Here is an 11,007-nt window from a genome sequence, read left to right as displayed (position 1 = left end):
GGTGATAGCAGAAAGTCCATAGACAGGACAGCTGGTGAGGAGCTTAGCATGTTGGGGAACACGGGCAGATCAGACAACTGCTCAATCGCTGAATGGACCAAGCCTGTGGCGGTACTGGGGCCTGAACCAGAGTTCTGCATCATTCTCACCTCTCTCTCTCCGTGCCCACCTCGCACAGTCAACTGGGTCCTGCCTCCTTGCCTTTGCCTACGTAGTCTTACCACCAACAGCGCCTCCTAAGGCCCATCCTCTCTGCCCCCCAGACACCCACAATTCATTTGCCATTCCCCCAGAAGCCTTCTCTGAGGGGAAAAGCATGTGTTTTAGTGCCATCTATATACTCATATTTGCAAATCTGTAAAATAGGAAGATAACTATCTCTATGGCTATACTAGGAATGAAATTCAGCAAGGTCTGTCAAAAATCACAGAGCAGGTTCTCAGTAAACATGTCGCATTAATCCACTGTGTTTTGAATGGATTCAAAGCCCTGTAATCTCCAAACCTCCCTCTACTCTGATCAGAAGGCCTTCTCTTCATCCTATGAAGCCCTGACTACCCTTCTTTCTCACTATTGCTATCGTGGCCTCCCCACTGGCCTGCCCTCCCTTCTCTCAGCCAGACCAAACCTCGCATGGAGGCCCACTCAAGGACCAATGCAGCACTCTTAGGCCTGTGTCACATGACTCTCAATGGTGTATCCGGCATTGCAGGCCACTTTCTCAGACAGCATGGCTGGCCTTTGCAGTCCTGTGGGGCAGGGAGCATTCCACTATCCCCTGTACCTCCAGAGCACCCAGGATAACCTGGGTCTGTGCGGCACACTGGGCAGGGGCTATTGCTCAAACATCTTTAAGGGCCAGGCGGGTAATATAAAATATAAGGGAGGGATAAAGGCTTGGTGAGATACAATGTGGCGTGGCAAGGTCTCTGCGAAGGGAAAAGCATCGCCATATATTGATTCATTAGTTGTTTGAGTGGCACAAAGAAGACGCTCTGTAGAGACAGAAGCCTTCTAGGTAACTAGAGTCAGCTGGATTCCCCTCCCTCCACGGGGTCCCCGTACAAACAGACCATCCAACCACATCCAGAGAGCTCACAAGATACGGTGAAGATCAAATGAGTCGGCACTTATATGAGCACTCTGAAAGACTAAGGCTCCGTGGAGACCTGAGGGACCATGTTCAGAAGTTCTAACATTTTCCCCAAACAAGACCCTAAATCTCAGATGATCAGGAACAGGTGGATGGTTAAGGGAGCTTAAAAGGTCCCTACCGCCCTGCTGGGAGCTGTCTTCTATCTCCTTGGGATCTCCAGCAGCCCTGACTCCACAAGGGAGTGGTAATTGGGTCCCTCTGGAAAACAGCAGAGGCGGCTTAGGGCAGCTGGAGGCAACAGAAACCCTATCCCCTCCAGAGCCCTGACATTCTCATCAGTTCCTTCCCGCCTGCCAGTGGCGTGCAGCTTCCTAAGACCACCTGGCTTCCCCGTCCTCCCCTGTTCCCATGGCTCCTACAGCTTCCCTCTTCTGCCTTAGCACAGGCCAGTGGCTGCCCCCACCTGTCTTCCCTCCAAGGTCTTGGCAGCAGCTGCCAAATGGCACAATGACCTCCTCGTCCCCCAGCTGCAGCATGACCCTTACCTCCTACAGCAGGAAGACGCTGAGCCCCCACCTATGGCCCGGTCTGACCCCAGACAGTGGGGCCAGCTGTCATCGGTCACCAGGACCACAAGCTGCCCATGATCAAGTGTGTTCAGGGGCTTTACATCAAAGATGACTCTGCGATAGTTGCCAGGGATCAGGCACCTGCTCTTTGCCCAGCACTTTCCAAAGTGTTTGCATCAGCTCCAGGAGGCAGTGTTATTACACCATTTTTCAGATGCAGAAATTACAACTCAGAATTTAAAGAAACAAATTTAAAGACCCAATCAAAAAATGAGTATCTGAAATGAATAGATACTTGTCAGATGAAGAAATACAACTGGCCAATTATACATGAGAAAATGTTCAATACTGCTGTCAATTGAGAAATGTATGTAGCTGGGAGTAGTGGCACACGCCTTTAATCCCAGCACTCAGGAGGCTGAGGCAGGAGGATTGCTGTGAGTTCGAGACCAGCCTGGGCTACATAGTGAGTTTCAGGTCAGTCTCAACTACATAGTGAGACCCTGTCTCAAAAAACCAAAAAAAAGAAAGAAAGAAAGAAAGAAAAAGAAAGAAAGAAAGAAAGAAAGAAAGAAAGAAAGAAAGAAAGAAAGAAAGAAAGAAATCAACCAGTAACATATGCTGGTGAGACTTTGGGGAAAAAGGAATGCTTTTCCATTGTTGGTGGGAGTGTAAATTGGTACAACCACTATGGAGAGCAGTATGGAGATTCCTGAAAAAAACTAAAAATAGTAATCCCATTTAACCTAGCTACCTAGGTTACCCTTTGGGGTATCTTCCCAAAAGAGTTAAAACATCATACCACAGTGATGTATGTGTACCCATGTTTAATGCAGCACAATTCATAATCACTAAACAGCCCATATGCCCATCAATAGATGAGTGGATAAAGAAAATGTGGTATTTATACACAATGCAGTACCACTCTGCTGTTAAGAGCATTTGCAGCATTTGTAGAAAAAACGGATGCACCTTGAAAATCATAATGTTGAGTGAAGCAAATCAGACACGTGGCCTTGAACATCATATGTCTTCCCTTATATCAAAGAGTTAATAGTAGAAAAGAAAAAAGAGGGGAAAAAAGTTATTGTATTCTAGGTATGCTTCTACTGTGGCTTCTAGTTTCACTCCAATATAGTATGAGAACTCACTTTACAGGATTTCCATTTCTTTGGATATATTAAGGTCTTTATTGTTTATAGTGTGATCTATTTATATATATTACATATAATATATATATTTCAAGAAAAGTTTGAGGTTAAAAAACTGTTTTTTACATATTGCTTTCTATCAATATATCTTGGCAAATGCTGTTATTACTTATCATTTATTAAATCACTTGGTTTTGTTATGTTGACATTCATATAATCTAATAGCAATTGTTTTTTCCTTTCTTTTCAATGTTTTAAACTACTGTTTCTTTTTCTTATTTTATTTTGATCAGAATCTCCAGAAAAACATTGAGAAGTACTTGCAGTAGTGAGCCTCTCCGCCTTATTTCTGAATTTTTGATGTTACACCTTTCAGTATCTTTCTTGCTAAAAATTTTGTTAAGGGTGGTATCTTTTTGTAACTTGCACAGCTCTCTATCTTAAAAATTATCAATAGGGCTGGGGATTTTGCTCAGTGGTGCTACACCTGCCCCGCAAAAGCAACGTCCTGAGTTCAATCCCCGGCACCAGGAAAAAAAAATGAATTAAAAAAAAGAATTAGATAGCCAAGAAGCACAAACAGAATTCAATCCTAGAGACTAAGGCAGAAGTACCATAAGTTCAAGGCCAGCCTGGGGAATTTAATGAGACCCTGTCTCAAAATAATAAAAAGGAAAATAAAACAATAACAACAACAGTGAAAAGGACTGGAGATTTATGTCAGGGATAGAGTGCTTGCATGTGCAAGGCTCTGATTTTAATACTAATTGCAAAAGAAAAGGGAAAAAAAGCAATCTAGAATTTTACAGATGTGGGGAAAAAATTTCACTCCCAATTTTAACTACTCACTACTTGTAATATCAAAATGACTAAAATGTTCATAAACATTTCCCAGGCATCTACTAAGTGCCTGTCTTTATTAGAATACAAATAATGAGGATAAAGCAGGTATAATCTCTGCATGACACAGAGAAGAAAAGAGACAGTAAGGGTCAAATAAGAGCAATATCTAAGTACAAATAGTGATAAGTGCTGTGGGAAAACTGTGGCAAGAGGCTAGGGGCAGGGGTTCCTGGGCAGAAGGATCTTTTGAGCAGAGTCCTCAAGGATGGGCTGATGTTACCTAGGGCACTGAAGGGTGGGGTGAGGGGTGCTTCCATGGCAAAGAAAGAAGAGTGAGAAGTACTGAAACCCTGGCTGTCTATAGAGTACAGGGAGGGCTGGGGGTTTAGCTCAGCAGTTCAGTGGCCTGCCTTGCAAGCGCAAGGACCCGAGTTCAATCCCTGGTACCCCCCGCAAAAAAAAAAAAAAAAATCACTATAGAGTACAGGGACCAAGAGAGAGCCTCAGAAGAGGCTGCAGGCTGGCAGACCAGACCACTCTGGGCATTAAAGGCCAAGGGAAGGTGTCTGCCATCTCTCAAGAAGCCACGGCACAAGAGCATCAACCTGATGTACTTCAAGCCCACACTAGCTGCAGTGTATAACAGGTTGGCACAAGTGCACGATAGGGCGTAGTCCTGTATCAACCTAGTCATTCCCTCTTCTAGTATTAGGAACTCTGTGGGCCAAGCTTCCCATGGACATCAGTATTCCCAATCCCACCTGTTACCTCTCAACAAGCAACTGCAGCAGGTCCCAGCACTGTGACTGAAAGCAGGCTCACTGGAGGTTTAGAATGTGAAACTGGAAGTCCCTGCTATGTACAAAGAGACAAACTTGCTGGTTTTCTGTTTTCTGTGGACTTCTATGTCTCTGGCCTCTTCAAATTAGCCTATTTTCATCATTATCAAAAGTCAGTACTATGCAAGTGTTCCTTACCCTATTCTTTCAAACTTTTTTCTGTATTTGAAAAAAAAAATTTAATGTTTATGTGAGGGGATTCAAATCACTTCTATGGAGGTAATATTTGGCAACATTTGTCAAAATCACATGTGCGGTGGCCCTTTTAATCCAGCAATTCCACTTCTAGGATTATACTCACTTGCACACAAAATTAGATCTATTTGCTGTAGGATTGGAGGCAAATTCCACATACACCTTTGCTTCTAAATAAATAAAAGAATACACAGGAAGATGGTAACATTGGATGCCTATGAGGAGAAACCAACAGATTAGGAAATGAAGTGGGAAAGCTGTTTTGCCTTTTACATTTTGAACCATGTGTCTGAATTATCTGTTCAGTATATGTTAAAGTATATACAAAAGGCAATATACAATATAGTTCCATTTATATGAAGTTCTACAAAGATTAATCTACAGTAAGGAAAAGTGAATCAGTGGTTGTTTTAGGGCTTAGGATGGCTAGCCTTGCTTCTAATCTCTTCCTCTTCTTCTATTTCTCTATTTTTCCCCCTAACCCCTTTTAAATTTTCTCCCCTGAGGGTAAAATCACCATATTGAGGGCATATTTAGTGTATACAATTTTCTGGTTTGTTTTAGATTTTGTTATATAACCACAAATATAGTTCATACGGTTAAAGGTGGCAAATTAATAGTTACCACAGTTTGTCATTTTCTAGGCTGTATTTGATGCTATTGTTGTTCCTGATTGTGCTACAGTAGCCAAGGTGACATAATTGTTCTAATCAGTTGTTCTCCCTGGTATGCCAAGACTGAGATTGCCTAAGGGTCATAAACAGGACTATAGGCCAACACCAAAGAACCAGGGGTTAGGCCTGGTTCTCAACTCCTCATCCCCAATAAAGTGAAGAAGTAGGATCTGGAAACAGACCCTAGGACTGAGGATGGGGTATGGGATTGACCAGGAAGGGACAAAGGAAATTTTTGGAGTAATGAAAAGTGTTCTACATCTTAACTGAGGTGTTCGTTATGTGGCTATTTAAATGTGTCAAAACTCACCCTGTACAGTTTAAATGGGTGCATTGTATTGCATGAAAATTATGTCTCAGTAAGTTTATTTATAAGAAAGGTGTGTGTGATATGAATCAATAATCAAAAATTTTAAAACAACAAAAACCCTGTTCTGAGCCCACTGGGAAAGGAAGTGCTCAAGAGGCCTAACCTTGTCTGGAAACATCTGGCTAGGAGAACAATCACAAGCATCTGCAGGTCAAATCTACTTTCTGCACCCAGTCAAGCCTAGGAATTTTAGAAAATCAGACATTTCCATCAATTCAACAAATAATCTTGAAAACCAAACTTGGACAGAAGCAAATCGTGGGTTGGCCTCTGCTCCTCATCGCTGTTTGAGTTTGGCCACAAATGATCTCTGGAGCAGCAGCTTAAACAAGCAACTACTGGAAGGACTCTCAGCAGTTCTGCCATGGTGAGGTCTACACAATCATCTCCACAATGAAGCAGCTTTTCCCTCACTGCCCAGAGAACCAGAGATGCTGCACTGCCCTCCACACCCACCCCACACACACACAGGCCAGGACTCCCACCCCCTTCTTCCTCCCCGTCTTCCCCTGTAAACATGTTCATATTATTTCCATTAAAAGTATGTGTCACCAGGCGTGACACACGCCTGTAATCCCAGCACTCAAGAGGCTGAGGCAGGAGGATCGCTGTGAGTTCCAGACCAGCCTGGGCTACACAATGAGTTCCAAGTCAGTCTCAACTACATAGTGAGACCAAAAAAAAAAGTGTATGTCAAGCTGCAATGTAGCTCTGTTTCTTTTGGGGTTTGTTTGTTCGTTTGTTTGTTTTGGTACTAGAGACTAAACTCAGGACCTTGCACTTGTGAGGCAGGCACAATGTCTCTAAGGTGAATCCCTGGCCCTGCAGCTCTGTAGAAGAGCATGCATAAAGCTCTGGATTCAATCTCCACCACCAAAAATTTTTTTAATTTAAAATTTAAATTTATACATACACACACACATAAATACCATGCAGATATAGATAAAGATACAAATGCAGATATAGATACAAATCCATAGTTCCTGGCACCTTTTCAAGCTACTACTCTTTCTCACCTTTCATATACTCAGCTTCAGAAAGTTGTCTGTATTCACTATCTGAACTTCCTCATCTCCCTGAACTGTCACACAACTTCCCTTCACACAAGCTCTGAAAATAATGGTATTTATTAAATTCTACATAGCAGTTTTATCATAATATGCATCCAAAAACTAAATACAGCTTAAGTATCTAATGACAGGAAAATAGACAAAGTATTATGGTTCAACAATTGAATACTACTCAGCAATAAAAACAAACTACTGATATAGACACAACATGAATTAATCATTATTATTCTAAATCATTATGCTGAAAGAAAGAAACCCTTTTGAAGAGAGTACATACACCTGGTAAGAATTCATATACAAGAATTTCTAAAACAGACAAAACTGGGGAGGGGAGGAGGGGATGAAGGGAGAGCAGGGACAAGGGGTAAAAATGAGAACCAAGACCTGTCATATAAAGGTACAAGAGCCCAATGATGAATGTAAGTGTACTGTATACCTAAAATGTACCAATAAACTCAATGATGAAAAATAAATAAACAAACAAACAGACAAAACTGGTCTATGGGAGAAAATATCAAAAAGTTTTCCCCTCTAGGCGCAGGGATAGCCTGGGAGTGGGTAGGAGGGAGCTGCCTGCCTGGAGAGATGGTAATGTTGCACTTATTGGTGGGGATTTACATTACAGAAGCATGTGCTTTTGTAAGTCAAAACACATGGAATGGTAGAGTTCAGATGGTCATTTGTACCTAGAGGAAAAAATAAGCAAATATTTTACTCTAGTTAATCATATTCATGCTGAACTGCTTAGGAGTAAAGTATACTAATGTCTGTAATCAATATTGATATACATAAAAAAAGATAGATGAACAGGATAAATAATAAGTAACAAAGCAAATATGGTAGAGTGATAAGCAGAGTCTTTTTTTTTTTCTTGGTACCAGGGATCAAATTCTGGACCTTGAACTTGTGAGGCAGACAGCGGCACCACTGAGCTAAATCCCCAGCCCAAGCGGAGTCTTGGTAGTCAGTATATGTATTAAGCTTAGATGTTTTCATAATGAAAGCCTGGAAGGGTTATCACTATTAACTTTCTAAATGCTATAATAAGTGGAATTAAAGAAGCCTGGGTTCAGATCCTGATGAGGCATTTCCTCCCCGTCTGATCTAGGACACAACTCCAATTTACCAAGCCTCACTATGTCAATGCATAAAAGAGCACTGATAAATTACTGTGTGATGGGGTTTCTGTGAGGATACTATCAGAGACTGTATGCAAAGGGCTTGGAAAACTTCAGTGTGACCTGAAGCTGCTTAAAAATATATATAAACAAAACAAAAAAATTTTTAAAATCTTCCATCACAAATTTATAGAAAGTATAGATTGAAAAACAACTAACATCTCTAATGTTCAATAGCATGGTAGGATAACTATGTTGAGAACAATTGATTTTTTTTTTTGAGACAGTCTCACTATGCACTTCAGGGTGGCCTTGAGCTTACTATGTAGCCCAAGATGGCTTCAAACTCACAGCAATCTTCCTGCCTCAGCACCCTGAGTGCTGGGATCACAGAAGTGTGCCACAGTGCCTGGCTGATTATTTAAAAAGCCGACTCGGGAGGCTGAGGCAGGAGGATCACTGTGAGTTCAAGACTAACCTGGGCTACATAGTGAGTTCCAGGTCAGTCTCAACTACATAGTGAGACCCTGTCTCAATAAATAAATAAATAAAAGGCTGAGAATGTGGCTCAATGATAGAATCACTGCCTAGAATATGAGAGTCCCCGGGTTCAATCCCTATCATTGAAAAAGGAAAAAAAAAACTAATTGAGAGGATTTTGAAAGTTCCCAACACAAATCACAAATAAACAATAAATGTCTGGTGTGGCAGTTACCTGAATCTAGTCACTACATTACCAATTGTATTTATATGCACTGAAATGTCATTCTGTCTTCCCCATAAATGTGTATAATTACTATGTGTCAATTAAAATAAAATGCTTGGGAGACTAAGAACATAGCACAGAGAAAAGGTGCATGTTTACCTTATGCAAGGCCTTGGCTTCAATCCCCAGAGCGAATAAATAGATAAATATAGTAAATTTTTTTTATTTATTTTTTTAAAATGTGGAACTGGAGGTGTACCTCAGTGGTAGAACACTTGGCTAGAATGTATGAGACCCTGGGTTTGTTTCCCTAGCCCAAGAAGGAAAGAAGGAAGGAAGGGAGGGAGGGAGGGAGGGAGGAAGGGAAGAGAGAGAGAAATTTCAAAGTTTTTAACTTCCTCCTGTCAAGAAACTAAAAATCCTAGATACCAGAAATAGAGGGAACTGAAAGCCAGAAGAGTTTCACATAAACTGACATTGAAGAAACCCTAGATAAAGACAAGGGACTGATAGACTGGAAAATACCCGCTAAAGATAATGTGCTTCCATTCTAACATTCTCACAGGGCCAAGAGGTCGGGCTTGGAGATCTCTCAAGTAGGAGTGAGAATTCTGAGTAAAGTTGGGACTTTTAGTTGGGCTGGTCCTATAGCTAAGTGATAGAGTACGTACAAGGCCCTGGATTGAGTAGTATGTGCAAGGCCCTGGATTCAATCCCTAGCACCCCCCCAAAAAATAAAAAAGAATTAATCATGACTTTTTTTTTTCTTGGTACCTGGGATCAAACTTAGGACCTTGTGCTTGCCAGGCAGGCACAATGCCACTGAGCTAAATCTCTGGATCTCAATCATGAGTTTTGAAGAAATGTGCACTCAGTGAAAGAGGACCAGAAAAGCTCCTCCACAACCTCAAGACACATAATAGATGCACAGCTTTCCTCTTCCTGGTCAAAACACTAAGCGTGTACCAAGGAATAGTATGGAGTTGAATTTATACCACCCACATTGTGCCGTGATCCAAAGTCAAAAAATTAACAAATAAACAAAAAACAGATCCAGGCTGGTTAAACCTCCAGGACACTTCGCAAAAGCAAAATAAAACCTCTCTGTAGGGTCATTCCTTCAATGCAGACAATAGAGAATCCTCTCAGAAACAGAAATTACCTATAAAAATGCCATTATACAAAGTTTGCCATGAACAATAGTTTGCAGATAAAAGAAATAGGAGGAATGACATTCAAAGAATTTTTGATAATTGAACATTCTGAAAAACTTCATAATAGAGTTTAAAATGATAAGAAAGAAGAAAATTGAAACCATAATGAAATACCAGGAATTCTTTAAAATAATCAAATGAAATTATGTGGAAATCACCCACAAGGTTGCACAAAGAGATAAAACTATGGACAGTAAGAAAGTTAAGAGAGGTAGAGGAAATGAGAAGACCCAAGAAATATGCAATAAAAAAGCAGAGAATTGGAAAGAGATAACATCAAAATATAGTCATCAAAATTTTTAATAATAATGAAAAACATGAATCCTCATAAGTCATTCCAACCATTAAGTAAATTAAATATAAATAAGTTCATGTCTAGACACATCATAGTAAAACACTAAAACAAAACCCAAAAAGTGACTAAAGAGAAGAGTTACATTGCCTACAAAAGAACAATTATGCTTACCACAGACTTTAGCAACCACAGATGCCAGAAAATAATGGAATATTCAAGGATCTTCCATCTGCTGAGGAAAATAACTGTCAGCTGCAGTGCTTAATATTCAGGTATATTGTTATTTAATAAGAATGAAATTTTTAAATTTCAGTCAGAGATACTACTCACAGACCTTTGGTAAAAACACCATAGTCATTTATTGCAGGAAGAAGGAGAGTGAACTTGGAACGAATGGGTGAGAAAAAAATATATACCATGTGGGTAACTCTAAATAAGCATTGACTCTAAAAATACACAGAAAATAGTGACAAAGGCCTAGCATGTGAATGCTTGCAAAATGTGTATTGGTTGGTCATTCCTGACTGTGTGCCTCTTCTGTGACACAATTCAGTATGTGTTTTCAGCATGCAACTTAGAAGCATTTCAGCTTACAACTGTCACATCCTATTTGCTTCTTTATGTCAGATGTTTCATCATTTCTAGACTAATAAGAATGTCTTTTCACAATTAAATATTTTTATCTTTTATTTTATCTCTTTAACTTTGCCATCTTTTAATGGCAAGAGGGATGATTTCAATTTGAGTTCAACACATCATTCTGAAATCCCACTAAATACATTGTTATTGAACTGGAAAAAAGCTATCCCCACTCTGTGTGTGTGTGTGTGTGTGTGTGCATTTGTATTTTACTGGGGCGAATTCAGG

The sequence above is a fragment of the Fukomys damarensis genome, unplaced genomic scaffold (assembly GCF_012274545.1).
Source record: "Fukomys damarensis isolate Sample0158 unplaced genomic scaffold, DMR_v1.0_HiC HiC_scaffold_37, whole genome shotgun sequence".
Lineage (NCBI taxonomy): Eukaryota > Metazoa > Chordata > Mammalia > Rodentia > Bathyergidae > Fukomys > Fukomys damarensis.
The sequence above is the reverse complement of the archived record's forward strand: the minus strand, read 5'-3'. Positions refer to the sequence as shown.